This window comes from Adiantum capillus-veneris, chromosome 15, assembly GCF_014529385.1.
Source record: "Adiantum capillus-veneris isolate H3 chromosome 15, ASM1452938v2, whole genome shotgun sequence".
In the NCBI taxonomy this organism is placed as follows: domain Eukaryota; kingdom Viridiplantae; phylum Streptophyta; class Polypodiopsida; order Polypodiales; family Pteridaceae; genus Adiantum; species Adiantum capillus-veneris.
In genome coordinates, this window is record NC_140945.1 from 157,299,062 (window position 1) to 157,318,705 (window position 19,644).

Sequence of the window (19,644 nt, forward strand, 5' to 3'; positions counted from 1 at the left end):
AAGGATCTAGAAGGTTCTAGAAGAACTAGAAGGATCAAGAAGGTTCTAGAAGATTGAACCTCCTCAAGAAGAACCTAGAAAGTTCTCACCTCCTCAAGCACTAGTATAAATAGGGGTCTTGGGCTAAAATCTCCCCAATCTTACAAGTTATGAGGCTCCTATGAGGAAAGCCCTCTTCTAGTTCTTGTCTTATGTTTAGATCTTGTCCTTGCAATCAAGCCTTGTCTTGTACTCGAGTCATGTAATCCAAGTCTTGTATCAAGCTCTCTTAATAAATTATTAGGTCTTGTAATCAAGATTAAGCTTATCATCAAGTCCCAAGTTCTTGTACATTGTGAGCACATCCTCTTGGTCTCCTCTAGCTATATACGCGCTCATAACACCCAAAGGCTTCATGGTGGCTTTCTTTCTTGATAATGACATCTAGCAGAGGAAAGAACAATGAGTGTGTTAGCATTCTTAAAAATTGAAAAAGGGAAAGTGGTGACCCTATTGTTTTGGCATGTTTAAAATTTCCCCCTTCTATCCAAGTCCTTTCAATGAGGAAGCATGTTGAAAGTTGATATCATGACTATGATCTTGATATCACTACCTCAATGAACTCAATAAATGGCCTTCCAATGTTGATTTTCAGACATGTGAGCTTATCTTTAGCACTTATCATGAGAGGTATGTTTGTTTGCAAAGGTTGTCTAAAGTTGATGACATTATCTTTGATTTTTATCAACTACTTTGCTTTTTTCACAGTTCACACTGGAGACTCATAGCCATTTATACTAGCGACATTGGAGACTCATAGCCATTTATATCAATGACAATATATGCTATATATTGAACTCTCTTTAGGGAGCCCATGGAATGGCTAGGCTGTATGGGTTTTATGCTCCTACTTTATTTTTCTTGTCCTTTGGAGAAGCTTTGGCTTAATATGATTTATTTATTTATTTATAATTAGTGCTACCTCAAAGGTAGAGACAATTGAGCATTGTCCAACTACTTTTTCTTACTTTTGATCTCCCTCTCTCTTCGCATTTCTCTCGGATCACTAAGCATTTGAAGGGCTTGGGATTGAGTCGCTCATGTGATGTGATGTGATATGGACTAGTAATAGATCATAGAGCATACTCTCTCTTTGATTCCAAAAGTATATGGTGTGTATGAATAAGTTGTATCGATCACACGACTCTCTTTGGACAGGTAATTAATAGAATCCTTTTGGAAGGGGCAGTCGGCTCTAGAGATCCGGTGCTCAACTAGTTGTATCTCTTGTTCTTTTATCAGTGCATGTGTAATTGTGTGTAGATCTAGGTGATACATGTGCTGGCAATGAACCTACATTCATGCAAATAAATCATAGGATCGCTCATAATTTATGAATTAATTTCAATGTTGTAAACTTAATTCTTGTAGACATGTAGTAGTGTTAGTGTGTATACGCGCTTCACCAGGGGCACTTTTCTCCCACTGGGTTTTTCCCCCAGGACATCCGGTGTGAAAGGACACCTTATCTCTTAGGGTTTCATATAAGCTTTGTTGCTCTGAGTTTGTATATATTATTATTCCAGTACAGAGAGATAGACTACAGAGATCTCGTACGCAAGCTCTGTGTCTTCTCCTTCTCCATCTTCTTCCTACTCTGAGTTGTTGTCTTCCTTCTGTTTCCTGTTTCATCATCTTCAACAATTGGTATCAGAGCAAGGTGATTTCCAGAGCCTCTACTTGCGTTTTCGCGTCCGCGCGCGCAATCGCAGTTTTCAGGCAGTTTTCGGAAAATTTGCTCGTGGGAGCATCCTCGACGTTCCGGGAGTATTCTGAATAGGTGACCTGGGGTTTTACCCCCCTTTCAAAGCCGTTCGATCCCTCAGAATTTTGTTCTGAGCAGCATAGCAGAAGTTACTTTTCGGAGGCGTTTAGATCAAGAGGGTGTGCTTTTTGACAGATTTTCTTCAGGTAAACAGTTCTTTTGGGAAGCAGCTTGTCTTAGCTTTGTGCTGAGATTTTGTGTAGAGTTTTGCTTGGATTGGAGAGGAGATTTGTGAATCTCTTGGAGGTTCTTTTGCTCTCTTGTGTGCATCTACAGTATGGCTCAATCTACGGAGAAAGAGATTTTTGGTGCGTTTACATCCGAAGACAAATTGGATGGTACCAACTATTCTCTTTGGTCTTTTATGGCCAAAAATGTTTTGGTTGGTAAAGGATTGTGGGATTATGTATCTGGAGATGAAGTTCGTCCGGGTAGCATTGCACCTGCCACGCCAGGTCGTGGTGCAGCTGGTGGTGCAGGACTCTCACAAGTCACTCCAGAGCAAAAGAGATGGGATACTAAAGATGCACAGGCTATGGCTGTGATTGCCTTAACCATAAAGAGGACAATCACACCACATATCATATCTTGCAGAACTTCTGAGGATGCTTGGAACACTCTGCAAGCTATGTTTGGAGGAAGAAACGCTGCCAGAATAGAGTTTTTGAAGAAACAACTTGACAAAATACAGATGGACGAAGGTGACGATATTGTCGAGCATCTTACAAAAATCAGGGATCTTAAAGAGCAATTGCTTAGCATTGATGAAGTGATTCCAGAGAAGGACTTGGTTTCCAAAACACTCAATTCACTACCACCATCTTATTTGACTTTTCATACTTCTTTGGATCTGTCTTTGCGAGCTAATCCTGACCCTCTTCATTTTGAAGAGTTAGTGGCTTTGCTATTGTAGGAGGATCAATCACGTAAGAACAAGTCTTTACAGGTGGATGGTATGGATCATGCTCTTGTTGTACAGAACAAAAACAAGGGTAAAGAGAGTGCTCATTACTCCAAGTCTAGTGCAGGACAATCTTCAGAGAAGTCTAAAGGTGATTCCAACAAGTCCAAGAAGAAAGGTAAATGTCACTACTGCAAGAAACCTGGTCACTACATTAGTGAGTGTAAAAAGCGAATTGCTAAAGAAAAGAAGAAAGAGTCAAGTTTGGTTGTTTCAGCTTCTGGTGATTCTTCTTCAGCTAAAGAAGAGTCTGCAAACTTTGTGCAGGATTCTTATGCTTTTGTAGTATGTTCAGATTTTTCTGCTTACAGTTTTGTCAAGACACAAATGATTTGGTACTTTGATAGTGGTGCATCCAGGCATATTACTTCAAGGAAGGATTTGTTTTGTTCATTGGATGCAGCTCCAGCAGGAAAGAAGGTGACTTGTGCAAATAATGCTTCTTATCCAATCAAAGGAGTTGGTAAGATTTTGATTACCATTTCAGATGGTTCAGATTTATGCTTGCCAGATGTCTTATATGTTCCAGGGATCAAGAAGAATTTGTTGTCTGTATCCTCTCTTGCAAAAAATGGTCTTCGGGTCATTTTTGAGGATGACAGATGTGTTGTACGAGATCGAGAGAATGGTTATTCTCTTATCACTACAGGTACGCTGGAAAATGGACTATTTGTGCTAGATCGTTATGAAAAGCAGATTCAGGTATGTATTGCAGAAGCAAAGACTCAGGCCATGCAGGATGCTGAGTTGTGGCATGCTAGATTTGGGCATGTTGGTTATGGCACTTTGATGACTTTACAACGTCATAATATGGTGCATGATTTGTCTTTATTGGAGATGCCACCAAGGCATGTATGTGAAGGTTGAGTTCTTGGAAAGATGCACAGATTTGCATTTTCGCAGGATGGTTCAGTTAGAGCGACACGAAAGTTGCAGCTTGTACACAGTGATGTATGTGGTCCTATGAGGACGCCATCTTTGGGAAACAGCCTTTATTTTGTGACCTTCATTGATGACTTTTCCAGGTTTTGTTGGGTGTATCCACTCAAAGCACAGTCAGATGTGTTTGCATTTTTTTAACATTATGCGCCATGGCTGAAAATGAAACAGGTTGCAAAGTACAGACTCTTCGTACCGATCGAGGAGGTGAATACATGTCAGGTGCATTTAAGGATTTTTTGGGAAAGAAAGGCATTAAACACCAATGCACTATGCCATACACACCACAACAGAATGGTGTTGCAGAAAGGAAGAACAGGTCTTTAATGGAGACGGCTAGATGTATGCTCAAGGCTAAGAGTTTGCCTCATAAGCTATGGATGGAGGCAGTTGCTTGTGCAGCACATGTTTTGAACAGGTGTCCTACTCGTGCCTTGAAGACCATTACTGCATATGAAGCTTGGTATGACAAAAAACCTTCAGTCAGTTATCTTCGTGTTTTTGGTTGTCTTGCTTATGCTCACATCCCTCAGCAGTTACGTGGGAAGCTTGATGATAAGGCAATCAAATGTATATTTGTGGGGTACAGTAGTGGAAGCAAAGGTTATAGACTTTACAATCCTGCTACAAACAAGATTTTTGAAAGTCGTGATGTAATTTTTGTAGAAACTACTGCTCAACCTATGGTTGCTTTTGATGTACCTCATATGCAGACACATGATGTATTTGAAGGTTTGCTTCCTTCTTTTGTGGAGAATCAAGAATCACAACAGGTTGATAATCTTGATCAATCTTTTGATTAGCATGTGACACCTCATGATGTAGAGGAAATTGTGTGTGAAGAGCAAGAAGTTCTCAGGGAAGAAAGAACCTTGCTTAAATGGGTTCATAAAACTTTGCAGGATAGCAAGTTGGATGCACCGTTGCCACGAAAAACACGTGCTAGTACTACTTTTGGCAGAGAGCAAGTAGATTTGGCTTGCTTTAGCACTCTTTGTGATGCAGATGAGCCTGATTCATTTGATCAAGCTTTAGAGTGTGTTCAGTGGAAAGATGCTATGCAGCAAGAAATTGATTCTATTCATAAGAATCATACATGGGATCTAGTGGACTTGCCTACAGGTAAAAAGCCTATTGGTACAAAGTGGGTTTTTAAGGTAAAGAGGAAACACGATGGTACTGTTGATAGGTACAAAGCAAGGCTTGTGGCAAAAGGCTATGCGCAACAGAAAGGCATAGATTATGATGAAACCTTTGCTCCCACTTCTCGTGCGTACACAGTTAGATCACTAGTTGCAATTGCTGCTCATCATGGTTGGAAAGTGCATCAGTTGGATATCAGAATTGCTTTTTTGAATGGTGATTTGCAGGAAGAAGTTTATGTAAGTCAACCAAGTGGTTTTGTTGTAAAAGGTCAAGAGAAAAAGGTATGTAGATTGCGTAAAGCTTTGTATGGTCTCAAACAGGCTCCAAGAGCATGGTATGAGAAGATACATACTTATTTGATTGGCCAGGGATTTCAGAATAGTCCAACAGAAAGTACTTTGTATGTTAAAAAGAGAGATGGAGTTCTCATTATGCTAACACTTTATGTGGATGATATGCTTCTTACAGGCAATAATGCAAATGAAATTGAAGCGTTTAAAGATGCTTTGAGAAAAACCTTTGAGATGTCTGATCTTGGTTTGCTACATTATTACTTGGGTGTTCAGTTTGTGCAATCAGAGGATGGCATATACATGTTGCAGGCAAAATATTTGCATAAAATTTTGGACAAGTTTGGTATGCAAAATTGTAAGCCAATCTCTACACCCGTAGAAACTGGATCAAAGTTGAGCATGCATGATGCTGGAGAAACTTTTGATGTACATACTTATGCAGCAGCGGTTGGTTGCTTGATATATTTGGCAGGCAACACTCGTCCAGACATTCAATTTGGGGTTTCACATGCAAGCAGATTTATGCACAGCCCAGGTATGCATCATTGGCAGGCTGTGAAGCGCATACTTCGTTACCTTTCAGGTACCCCTAATCTTGCCATGTTCTTTCCAAGGAGGGATATGTATGGAAAGCACAGTTCTATGCAGCTTCTTGGTTACAGCGATTCAGATTGGGCTGGTGATTTTGACACACGACATTCCACAAGTGGCAATTGTTTTTTCTTGGGAAATGCATGTATATCTTGGCTAAGCAAGAAGCAACCCACAGTGGCTACATCAACTTGTGAAGCTGAGTACAGGGCAGCTTTCACGGCAACAGTTGATTGTGTATGGATACGCAGGTTATTGGCAGATCTTTGTGAGTGTCAACAGGCACCCACTACCATTTTCACTGACAGTCAGAGTGCTATGGCAGTTGCAAGGAATCCAGTATTTCATGCAAGAACAAAGCACATAGAGGTTCACTACCACTATGTCAGGGAAAGGCTACATGCAGGGGAGATCACACTAACTTACTGTCCTACACAGGATAACATTGCAGATCTATTTACGAAGGCGTTATCACGAGAAAAGTTTGAAGCTTTCCAAAAAGCTTTGGGCTTACTCTCATACACATGATGATCTGCTACCTTGTACGGATTCACACTATCACTACAGGGGGGATTTGTAGACATGTAGTAGTGTTAGTGTGTATACGCGCTTCACCAGGGGCACTTTTCTCCCACTGGGTTTTTCCCCCTGGACATCCGGTGTGAAAGGACACCTTATCTCTTAGGGTTTCATATAAGCTTTGTTGCTCTGAGTTTAGCGTTTCCATATGAGTAAACAACCATCCGTTAATGTTGTTCAATAGTACTTATAACCTTAGAAAATCTTACTAGATATTTAACAATTTTTTCCCACTAAAACTGTTCTTGATAATGTGCTCAAAATGGTCAAATAAATGGATTTGACCAGCACTTAGGGACTTTGTCGTCGTGACACATAATTGAAGAAACATGCACTAGCCTTCAGTCCTTGAGACTCATATTTTCCACATGTGGAATATTTCCCATATAATACATTGAGAATTTTGACATCTCTCAAGTAAAATATGTACTTGTGTGTGGAGGTAATTATAAACACTCAGCGACATGAGGGAGTGGGACCCTCATGAACCTTGCTCCACACTTGCTAAACCAAACTCCATGAGTTCCTAGACCAGGTTGCACACCGTGTGACTAACAACATGTGCCAAAAAAAATCCTACCATGGAGGCCTATTCCCCAAAATGCATTGTCCCTACATGACCTTATTTGTGTCTGAAGAGCAATGGATGAAAGCGATCTAGCATATTCATGAATGAAATCAAACCAAATCATATGCTTAATAGGAAGTGGAAAACACTTACTCGGAGATCAATTGCACCTTTCAAATTTGAAATGTACATTATCTAATGTCCTACCTCAAAAGGACCAATATTTTGTTGACCTAATAAACACTAAATGAGAGATTAGTGAAAATAAACAAATATTTAATTGATAATCGTGGGTGTTGCCTTGGCAATCCAAAATCTTTGCAAAAAATGGAAGATCTTGTCCAAAGTAAACATTAAAGCACAACAAAATAAGAAGAACTTGAAATTTTCTAACATGGTCGCCCCTCTGAGGCTCGTTGTGTTTGGTTGAATCTGGCTCATAGCCATGTATACTAAGAAATAGAGAACTATTGTATGACCCATGGATGCCCTCTTGGCTTGGTTCATACTGAACTCCAATGAAAAATCATGTACATATTTTGCAAATTTCCCCCAAGTTCGTATGCTGATAGCATATGAAGCTTTTATGCAATATGCCTAAAATTGAAGCCATGCTTCACAAAAGGACATTGTAGGAATAAAACATGATGGAGTGTCTGTGCTCATAGCTAATGGATGCTCCTACTCACAAAATGATGTCATGGCAATATAAAATCGACCTTGTCAAGCTTTTAGAGAGAATCAACCTTGTCAAATTGTATGTTTTATTGAGAAACTTAAAAGTACCATAGATTACCGAATGCAAACGGTAGATTGCTCAGGAAACTTAGCTATTGAACTTCGTTTAATTGTAAAACCCTTCTTGACCAAACCAAATTTTGTTTGCCAAGGTGGTGTTGGAGAAAATTTTGGCAAGATTCAATAAGTTCAAAGTTATAAAATTCAAATGTAACTTGCTTACTGACTATCTTGAATCATTGCCCTTGGCATCAAAATTCGTATCACCGCCTGGTGTGGTTGGCCCTTGGGTTGGCCTACACAAAAGACGCATATGGGGTAGAATCCTTGCTTCAACATGTACAAGCACGTCTAGATCGACCTAATGAGCGTGAAGTCTTACTCGCGGTGACTACTGATCATGGTCATTTTCAAATCTTTCGTTGTTTGAACATTAACAAATGGTCGACCATGTCGAGCATCATTGCCTTCGTCATCAAGCATAAACATGATAGAGAGAGCTATGTCTTACTAGCAAAGAGCCAGTCATGCCAAACATCTTTGCACCCATGATCAATGCTAGCAACTTGCCTTTGCATAAAAAATTAACTTTTGGAAATCTATCCATAGAATCCTACAAAATAAATTTATATATGGATTAAGAGACCCACATAAATTATTAAATGGAGAAGATGACCATGTTGTTATTGATGTACTCAGCAAAAATGCCTTGCATGTCTTTCTATTCTTGATTCCCTTACTGGAAAAATCTTGCATGCTGCATGACCCTTCGTGCCAAGCTTCCTGGTGCCGAGATCCTTGGGAAAACTCAATGGTGTCCTAAAGTCTTACCATATCGACCCGTAGCCTTTCCGAGAAAATGAATTAGGCTTACTACTTACCACACTTTGTAAGCCGACAAAGTTTGCCCTTGATGCATGGCTTTGCTATTGGCTTCCTTAGTCTGTGCATTTGAGCTTTTATAATTCCTAAACCAATCCTCAATTCCTAAACCAATCCTCAACAGGACTTGCCTTGCCATCCCCATAGCCTATGACTTTGAGCTTCCATGATTCCCAATTTGAATTCTTGTCCGATCAAGAAGAGATCCTAGCCATACAAGACCGATTAAGAAGCTTCTCTAACTTCATAATCCGCCACCATCGTAGATGTGCCTTGCATTAATAAGCCATGCAAACCCTGCACGCCGTTGCACAGTCACTGTAGTCGAAGTGTCATGGTCATGTATATTTGCCATGATTGTTTTTTACCATGTTGATCGCATGCTTGACAATTTCTGCATGGGGCTTGGCCCTTAAGGTGGGAGGGTGCCCAAAATACCATTTTTAACTTTTCTCTAAAAACCATGTGAACAAAAGGGTGGCTATGACAGATCTACACAAAAATGACATTGTTGAGGGAAAAGAAGCTCGTAGCAATCCATCCATTACTTGAATCAAAACATTGTAGAAACGTTTTTTTCTTCACCTTCTCCATGAAACCACCATAGAGAGAGAACTCTGATATGGGCATGCAAACCAAAAACTCCACAACCTTCAACCCTTCACCTCCGCAATGCCTCCATCCCTATGCCTGAGAAGATCCATGCCTCCACGTCTCTCCCTTGCTGCCCCTCTTCCTTGAGCTTTGATCCCAGTGTAAGAGACTAGGGACTAGCACATGAACATCTCCTCCCAACCATGCCATATATAGGCCCTTGGCCTTGCTAAATATAGCCCCCTAGACTGCATGTGCATCCTGGCCTTTGGGCTGCCCAGTCCTACCTTAGGCAGACACATACTTTCACTTGTAATGGTATGTACCAAACCACACATTGTACCCCCTCTAGATTTACAACGGTTGATTTTCGGACAAGAATGAAAAGCGCCCCCTCCCTCTCCCCCCCCGATAGAGAAAGAAGTCCAATATGGGCATGCAAGCCCAAAAACTCCATGATCTTCAACTCTTCACCTCCCCAATGCCTCCATCCCTACACCTGAGAAGATCCATGCCACCATGTCTCTCCCTTGATGCCCCTCTTCCTTGAGCTCTGATCCCAGTGTAAGAGACTAGGGACTATCATATGCACATCTCCTCCCAACCATGCCATATATAGGCCCTTGTACCTGCTAAATATAGCCCCCTGTATCGCATGTGTGTCCTGGCATTTGGGCTGCCCAGTCCTACCTTAGGCTGACACATACTTTCACTTGTAATGGTATGTACCAAACCATAAGTTGTGAGCCCCTCTAGATTTACAACGGTTGATTTTCAGACAAGAAAGGAAATCACATCCCTCCCCCCTGCCCGCCCGCCCCCCAACAATCACATGCATGTATGCTTTCATCGAGCCAAATTTGAGTATATCGCAAGCTGCACCACTCATTGATAGATTGCACGGGATCACCATTGGATGGTGTTGTGTAAGTGGATAACCCTGAAGATGCAAAGAGGCAAACTTTCAACTTGTTGTCCACACAAAAACACACTCGCAAGGGGATAAAATGCTATTTTCTAGCAAACATCAGCATGCTTATGTGCTCTCAGTTGGTTCTAGAGCATTATGAAGGTTCAAAATGGATAGATCTTTGTGTGCATAATCGTCAGAAGGATAAAAACAAGAAAACAAATAGCATAAATCTTGAAAGGAATCATCATATCATTATCATCATCATTTAATTCTTCATAGGAACTAGTGTAGATAGATGTCCAATGGAAAGGTCCAATCCCGGTCTCCATCATAAAGCCTTCTCTATTACCAAAGAACCCTCATAGTCGATCCCCAATCCTGACACAAAGTCCAAGTAGTTCGAGTCCACTAATGCAAACAGGAAGTTGCAAATTAGATCGTTATAAGTGCAAGGGAGAAGAAATACGATGGAAAAATCTAATGTCGTTGATAAGAGAAAGCACCTGCTGGCCAATTGCCTGTGGTCCATGCCTAAAAAGTGTAAATAGAGGTTGCAAAACAACCAATTGATTGCAGAATGGGAGGCAACTGGAAGGGATAAGGATTTTTGGAGGGCTACCCAGGCTGCTGATAAACCGAAGGTAATGTGTAACCACAAATTAGCAATGCAGCAAATAACTTGGCTACCCTCATGTTTTGAAAACACTAGAAGCTAGGGGATCATGCCAATCCAAATTTGGAAAAACACTAAACACGTTGGTAGGGAATTTGTGAGCAAAGAGGGGATTGCAAGGCTCTTACACTTTGATACCATGCGTGAAACGTGATTGCCCTCAGAATATCTGTGTGTACAAATGCTGAAAAACGAGAGAGTGTGGAGAGAGCGAGAGAGATTTAGAGTGAGAAAGGAAAGGCCCATAATCATGCACCATGACCTAGCAAAGAGAGCGACCCCACAAAGATTTTGCATTGTCATCCATTTTGACTAGTTGCCCAAACATTAAGAGTTTACATGGAACTATGATTGTCATCCATTTTGACTGGTTCCCCAAACCTTAAGAGTTTACATGGAACTATGATGTAAGCTTTGATTTAAATATTTTTAGGTTTCTAATCAATACCCAAATTTATTTATTTCAAAATGGAAGACTTACCTCTTTGAAAACGCCATTTGATTCAAAGAAGGTTAGATCTTTTTTTATAGACTATGAGATAGCATGCTAAAACTTTATGTTTTGAGGCCTTGCCTTCTCATTGAATCAACTCCCTAGAGTTTATAGGTATTATATATCCTCCGCTTGCTACTTCATGTAAAGGGAATTGTCAAGCCCTATGTGATAGTCCACAAAGGGAATTAATCCCAAACCTTTGCAAAAAGTATCTCACTCATTGTGAGAAAACACATGATGGCCTTTAGTAACTATAACTAAAATATGGGCTCCAGGGCTCTTGAAGAAGCATACAATTTTTGACATTGTTTAGGGTTGCACCTTATGCACTGGCTGGGAGAAATAATTTTGTGAGCAATGTCACCAAGCACATACTATAGAGCTAGCCCTCTTTGATCCTCTTAGATTTTTAAGTGCCGTCTATAGCTAGGAGAGACCTTTAGATTGTTGGGGTAAAGCCCCATGTGGAGGCCAAGCACCCACCCACTACACTTATTCTTTTGTGCCCATAATAGAATAAGGGGCACACATATTCATGGTGAGTTGTTGCCCCTGCAAACACAGGTATCCTCTTTTTCTCTCTTCTCCATTGTTGTGCACACACACACACACACACGCGCGCGCGTGCGCTCTTGCTTATGCACTTCAACTAGTATTAGAGCCGGAGTGAAGGCCTTACATCATTGCAACGTCGCGACGGAGAATCTGGTGAAGTTGTGAAATTTCTAGCATTGTATTGCATAAAAAAATTGACTAAGTACAAATTTGGTTTTCAACTCGATTATCATGGATCTTACAGAAAACGATGTGGTCTACAACTTTCGAGTTGGGTGTTTTTAAAAATTTTGCACCGATTTTGTTGTACGTTTGGCAGACTGCCTATAGGTTGAGAGAGTAGACAGTCGCATATTTTTACAGGTTTGTTTTGACCTATAAAAGCAACTCGTTTTCAGCCATTCCCGCGATTCTTGAATGCGTTTTTTGAGATCTACAACTTTGCAAAAGGAAGTCTTTGCAAATTCTGAACGGTTTGAAAGATATTGACTAACCGGATGCATGGTATTCTGGAAGTTGTAGATTGATATGCAAACCATGTATGCCTATTGTGGTGATTTAGCGTGCTTTTGGAGATGATTTGCTACATCCAAAGAGCTCATATTGAGCTTTGTTGTTCTCTTGTTTTGTGCATTCATGGTTGATTTTCTCTCAGTAAACAGAGTGTGGAGTGAAAATTTTAGCAAATTTATGTGCATAAGATGAGAACATGTGTTGGATGTATGCACTCTTATGGACTCTCAGTATTTGAGAGCGGATTCATACAGGTTATGCACATTGACTTGTGCGATGGAGCCAACTTCGGAGAGTGTGGTGCACGCAATGCAGAGAGTTTTTGACATGGTTGTGAGCTTGTCAGTAGATCGATTTGTGCTTGATCTTGTTCACAGGTTATCACCATGGATTTGATCATTGTTAGAGTTTATGATTTTTCATAAGAGGTTTGATGGTTTAAACTTTGAGCATTGGAAAGCAGGTATGCATGATGCATTGACTCAGTTGGGCCAAGTGTCTCCACTACACGGCATGTAGGCTAGGCTAGAGTCTATCATTGACGATGAGTGGGAGGACTTGAATGAGCTTGCACGTTCGATGATCATGTTGCAACTTGGTGAGTCTGTCTATCGCATTGGTCTGGATGCATGTGGAGCTAAAAATTTATGGAGAGATTGTGCAATTATTTTGGCACAAATGAGTCTACAGAGATGTCTACAGTCAGAGGACAATCTCCTAGACACAGAGATGTTGTGCGTTGGCATTGTGGTCATACAAGGCATGTACGTAGGTGTTGTTTTCAATGGATGAGACAACGCAAGAGACAACACAAGAGAGATGCTATCACTTTGACTAACGTGGGAGCAGATGTAGCATATGAGGCTACACATGACGAAGATGTTGAGTTTGCTTCTATGTTTACTCATGACTTTCTTATGTCGGTTTTTGATGAAACATTACCTTCACATTGGATACTAGATGCGAGTACTAGGTTTCATGTCACTCCAGTCCTGAATGGTTTATAACATATTCTAGTGGTATGATTGGACGTGTGCATCTAGTTGAGGTTCAATGCATGACATAGTTGGTGTAGGAGATGTCAGACTATCGTTGTCGAGTTGTGGAACATACGTGCTACGAGATGTCCACCATACGTTGTGTTTGACAAAGAGCTTGATCACTTTGAGTTAGTTATGGGATAGTGGATGCAAGGTAGTGCTTGATGAACACTATTTTAGATTGCATCACGGATAGCTAGTCATAGCGAGAGGTGCTAGTGTTGGCACGTATCATGCGATGTGAGTGTGTCACGTTCAAGGCGGCACAATCTTTGTGAGTACGCAACCATGCACAAAGATGGCACAGTTTTCGTGAGTATGCAACCATGCATCATACATGCTGTGAGACGTATGCCATGTGCCATCTTTGACAAAGAGCTTGATCTCTTTTAGTTAGTTACAAGATAGTGGATGCCAGGTAGTGCTTGATGAACACTATTTTAGATTGCATCGGAGACATCTAGTCATAGCGAGAGGTGCTAGTGTTGGCACGATTCATGCGATGCAAGTACGTCACGTTCGATATAAAACAGTCTTCGTGAGTACGCAACCATGCACAGAGACGAGGTCTGTCTCCTTTATGGATAGGTTTCATGATGCTCCAGTTGGTGAGCATGTTGAGCCAGTTGTGCAACATGGTTTGTCACTCGTGGATACGGTGATGGATATGGATGGCTTGAGCGCTGGTGATTCAACCGAGATTCAGTCATTCATGGACATGCTTAGGCTAGAGGCTGATACGTGTGAGTTGTAGCTAAACACTGCTCTCAACAGAAAGGGTTTTGGACAGACAAATGCTTTTGGTACGCATGTGATATGCGATAGACACGAGGATGGATTCCAAGGATCGGAGTTTGGGTGTCAGGATGATTTCCATGAGTGGAGTTCTTAACCAGATTTGATTGAGATGGTTGGATTGGCAGAGATTGCTAGGATTGCATCAACATTCGGATGTCTTCGAGACCCGAGATTGCATTTGCGATAGGTGCATTTGTAGTGGGAGCAGTAAGCCGTGCAATGGTTGATACTGGCCTTGAGCATAGGGGCACTTTGGAGTGTATTGTGAGATACCTGAAAGATGTGTGTGGCTTTGGTGAGGAGTATGTGGTTGATCGCTCTATACTTTCTCTACAATTCGAGCTAGATGCACATAGATTCAGTGAGCCAATGAGCATTAGCTGAGATGATACTTGATGATGACTTGTCCAAGTTTTGTATGGTTTGCTTTTGTTTTCTCCCTCATGGGCACATTGGCCTTTACGTGGAAGGTTGTTGGGATAAAGCCCCATGTGGCCAGTTATGCCAGGTGCCTATCCACTACACTTAATCTTTTATGTGCCTAATAGAATAAGGGGGCTCACATATTCATGGTGAGTTGTTGCCCTTGCAAACACATACCTCCTCTTCTTCTCTCTTCTCCATTGTTTCACGCACACGCACATGCGCGCGCGCACACACACACACACACACACACACACACACACACACACACACACACACACATGCTCTCTTGCTCACGCACTTCATAGATTGGGTGTTATAACTACTTTATGTCGATGGCTTGCATGTAATTGAGGGGCATCACACGTCAACCCCACAAATGAACGTTTTCAACCACAATCATATAGCAATTCCTATAATAGGCATTAATGACTGTGTTATGGGATATGGGGCTCCTGTTTGGAGTGTGATGGCCCTTCTAACTGGTTCTCAAGGATTTATGGAGAGGAAACATACAGGTGAAAGGATCTTTCAAATTTTTAATTTACATACAAGAGACCTCTAGTTGGGAGGGCTCTCAAAAGGTATCTTTAGCTAAGAGAGCTCTCCGATAGGAGCCATGAGTGAGAAAACACTCTTTAGATTTGTGCATGCGTTCTAGGGCACTTTTGCAGAGGCGAGGGTGAACTTCAGCTTCAGCCACTTGCACGCACATCGTTGACTACCAGGGTGCAATGTTGCTTGGCATTCTCAACTGTGTTTGGAGGCTTGCACCATTACTGGGTGTGCACACATTGTTTGATGACTGTGAATGCGCATGCTCCTGCCATGTGCCCATTCTTCGGAATACAGTCAAGAAACCCAACTCCAGGTGGAGTAGGAAGCGCTAGGATACAACCCTCGCGCGTGAAACTCGTCTTAGCCAACTTAGAGGGCTCCCCCATAGGCTCGTTAACAGCGCTTTTGGAGGTCCCTCTTTATAGGAAGCAACAACATCATACCCGTGAATCGCAATTGCGTGAACCACAGGAAGCTATCTTCATTTTCGATGGGGATGGTTGAGGCACCCCCTAGTTATGAGATTCGCCTTTTAATCGACTGAAGGCAGTTCCATGTTGTAGATCGTGGGCTCTCATCGTCAAAAGCACTGGTGTTTACAACCTATGGCAAGCTACACTTCTTCTACTACTTTCACTATGGGCATGCGATGTAGATCCAAAGGGCCCTTACCCTTGGTGAAGGTCATGTGGAGTGCCTATGGGGGAGCGCTCTTATATGTGAAGCCAGCTCATCATCGAGCGTCTTGAACTGAGATCTTGGCTTTTGCGATCGGCGCCGTCAACCAGCCGGCCAGGGTCCGGACCCGGACTCGGGGAGCGTAGATTCGGAGCATCAAGGCCACGTAGGGCAGCGCTTGGCCAGCTGTCCGTCAGCGCTTTGTGACAGGCGTCGGTGACCCTACAGTCGGCGTCCAGCCACTGGGCCAGCGAGGCGCGCGAGATCATTGCGCACTCCCGCATCACCGCCACGTACACGGTCCAGTACTCCTGTTCCCACGCCACATCACCGCCACCCTTTCACCTTTTCGTCCTTTTGGACCCCCCTCTTTGTCACTGCGCACAGCAATTGGGAAAGCGAAGTCACGCCAACTATGACAGCGCCCCATTGCACCCGTCACCACCATACCATACATGGCACCTGGCATTCCCTTTCGGCTTAAGAGGCTGTTCACATGTAAGAGCATTTTCGTACGCACCCATTAGCATTCTTGTTTTTGGCGCCTTCTTCTCAACGATGCCTTTGAGAGTCTAACTTTGTCATTTTTGGTAGAGTTGGCTTTTGCAAAGCTTCGTTGGGAGGATGGGATGAAGATAGTAGCCACTTGCGAGTTGAACACAACGTTCGCTAGTAGCTCAACAGCAAACAAGCTTCAACAAGGCTTCAAGCCCGTGCGAAACCTACCGAAGGAGACTTAGTCACCATTCCCAACAATGAGGACTGGTACACATCCGTTATGTGAAGTTGTGCCTGCGGATCTTGCTAAGAGCCCCCCCACAACAAAGAGTATTCCCAAATAAAGATGTGGTTCTCACTATGGGATTATAGAACATATACACGATTTCATAAGGTGTTGGCTCTTGTGGCTATCTTAAATATAGTAAAGGGTGAATTAATCTTTAAAGTAGAGAGAGAAAGACTGTGGACGATCCTTCTTTAGAATCCCATTTTCACACTTGTGCGCTCCTTGCCGCACTGTCGAAGCAAGGGACTTGCCAATACACCGTGTGCGAGCCACAAACGGCTCCAAGCACACAACAAGCCTAAACTAGCAAGCTCAAGAGAACAAAGGGTGTGTCACTCACCGCTCTACGCTCGCCTTCGTGGTGGATTCCTCGCCGCGATGAAGAAGAAGCTGCAGTCGTGCCGCGCTCAACCGCTTCGCCGCCGTCGTGCCTTCGTAATGCTCGATCGCACACACACTCTCCCTCTCTCTCTCTCTCACACACACACACAAGGAGGTGAAGAAGAAGAAGATGGAGATGGAGCAAGAGCACTCTTCTATTGCACAAATGAGAGAATGAGTAAAAATTAGGTTTAGTTGGCTTTTATAGGAGGTCACCCCATTCACACTTGGGCGCCCATGCTTAGCCAACTAATCCCTTGAATGTCCCAGTTAGAGTGCGCCTCTCATTGGCGATCACTCTTACCCTTTTCCTATTGGTCCGACAAACCCGGTACCTGACTCTAAATAATACAACCTTTATAGATCATAGGGTGTCCGTGTGCCGTGAGGGTTAACATGCCCCCCTTCCTGATGTAGATTCCGTCCTCGGAAGCTATTGAGTTGAAGCTGGTTCGTCGAGGTGGAAGAGCATTTGAGATGAATGTCCTTAGCCTTCTTCAGTCACTGCAAAATCAAACAACATTGGCACAGTAATGGCATTCTCTTAAAAAGCATATGCAGTTTTAGGTAGACAAATTGATTGGTAAAAGAATTTCAAACAATTTGTTAGCAATGAACATTAAATTGCAATGTAATCAAATGCATAAACAGATGTAAAGGTAAAAAATTAAACAAGTATGGGGTCGCTAATTTGACGGTCGAAAGGCACTAGAGATCGAATATTAATACCATGGGTAAGCTTCTTAATTTTCTGTGGTCAATTAAGTTGTTTAATCGTGAGAGCCAAGTATTCATGTTCGAGGGCTGACTAGAGGCTATATCTAGAAAACCTTGTAGTTAAGCTACCATAAAAGGAATTTCTCATGAAATCATCGCCTGACTGATTACTTTTTCTTTGACCCCCCAAAGTCTTTTCACATTGATTCAATTATGATGTGGGTGTTTATTTTGTATGCCTTGGGTTTTTTGCTTTTCAAGGAAAAGCGCCCACACTGGGAACCTCTAGGGCTCTAGTACCATAGGCAATACACGTGAGTGAAGTACCAAATCAAGCTGAGATTTCTCTTCCAGCTTAAAATTTTACATTGTGGCACTTTGATTTTTTGTTTGTTCATTTTCAGCATTTTAATTTTGTAACTTCGGGGGGTCATATAACATTGTTACCCTCCCCAGGCTCATCACATTAGTAAACTCCCTTTATAATACTTAAGCTAAAGGTCAATAGGGTTAAGCACACTAGAAAGCCCTAGTACATTTCACACAATGCTGCCTAAATCGGATTAAGAACCTAAGTAACCATTGCTTATTAGGAAGGCATTCCCCATGGTATTAAGAGAAGATCTCTAACACTTAACTTGGTCAAACTAACTTAGTCGGACTGCTTGATTTTTAAACCTAGACAAGTGATTATAACAAAACATTACATTGAATTAGATGTTTGATACTAAGCAAATGCACTGAATATTATGCTACCAATCACAATCAAAGCAGACAATCATAGATGCAAAAAGATAACGGCAATGCTAATGGACAAGAAACACCTGTTTGTGTTGATGGTCGTGCTTGATTTGAAGGTTCCATGAAGGTCCAAATCCTATCAATAGCAACACGCTCCTGTACACACTAGGAAACAAAAGGAATACCTCCAGGAGGCACATCAGTGGGAAAAATTAAAACTCCTAAAAAACAAACTCAAAACACAATCTAGACCCCTAACCTACCTATCTGTCACCCCTTTTAGAATCAAGGAAAGAGGATATTATATAAACCGGGTGGCCACCCTAAGGCTAGGCCTCTATCCTCATCATCTAGATAAATAAAATCGTTGTCCGTGAGGCCATAGTCTTCCTCGGTCTCTATTAGTTCCTCTTCATCATCCTCTTGTGCTAGCATGCTAATCAAGAACCTCGTGATGCGTGGATACTCATCTTGTGCAAAAGAATAAGCATGTGCCATTGGAGACACATTCGCTACTGGGTAGGGATCACTAGTTAGCCATAGACGTATCAGCCATTCTAACTCCTCAAAATTTCTCTCACATGCAAGGCTCTCTATCAAATCCCATTCGCAAGAAAGTATAGGGTAGCATACGTAGAACACTTGTTGAAAAGACAAGGGGTACCTTTCATCAAAAATAGAAGTGCATGCCTCTGGTGAAGTAGCCATTTCTGACAAGACAGATAGATTTGGTTAGGCCTTTAAAACATAAGAGTTGTTTTTGTGTGTTGCTTGAATTGACACGGTGAATTTGGACTTATATGTAAGATCTGATAGGGTGCTCTCTCATTGCTAGGCGCTCTTGCTCTTTACTATTTTTGTTTTTTTGTGAGTATAAGGCTATATATATACATTCCCTAAGATCGGAGATTGAGAGGTCAGGGAAAAAGGTTGAGAGGGAAACAAATGAATGATGACTGTCAGCAAACACTCCCCCCTTCCTTGGGTAGATCATACCGTTTGAAATGAGCTTGTCACCCTTTGAAACCAATTGTTCCAGTTGGTAATAGGTGAGGATTTTAACCAATAGTTTTCGACCGCTCTATGCATTTCATCTAGTTGCAAGGGTGGTAAGGTACTCTCCCATGATTTTATTTGCAACGTTGTTGTAGGTGGTGAACTTACCCCGGAAGGTGCAAACTCTTTGTGCTTGTATGAATATGTACAGTGGTAGGTGGAGGTTGTGTCGAAGCTTCTATTCGCGTATAGGAACTACATGAAGAGCAAGAAGCTTCAT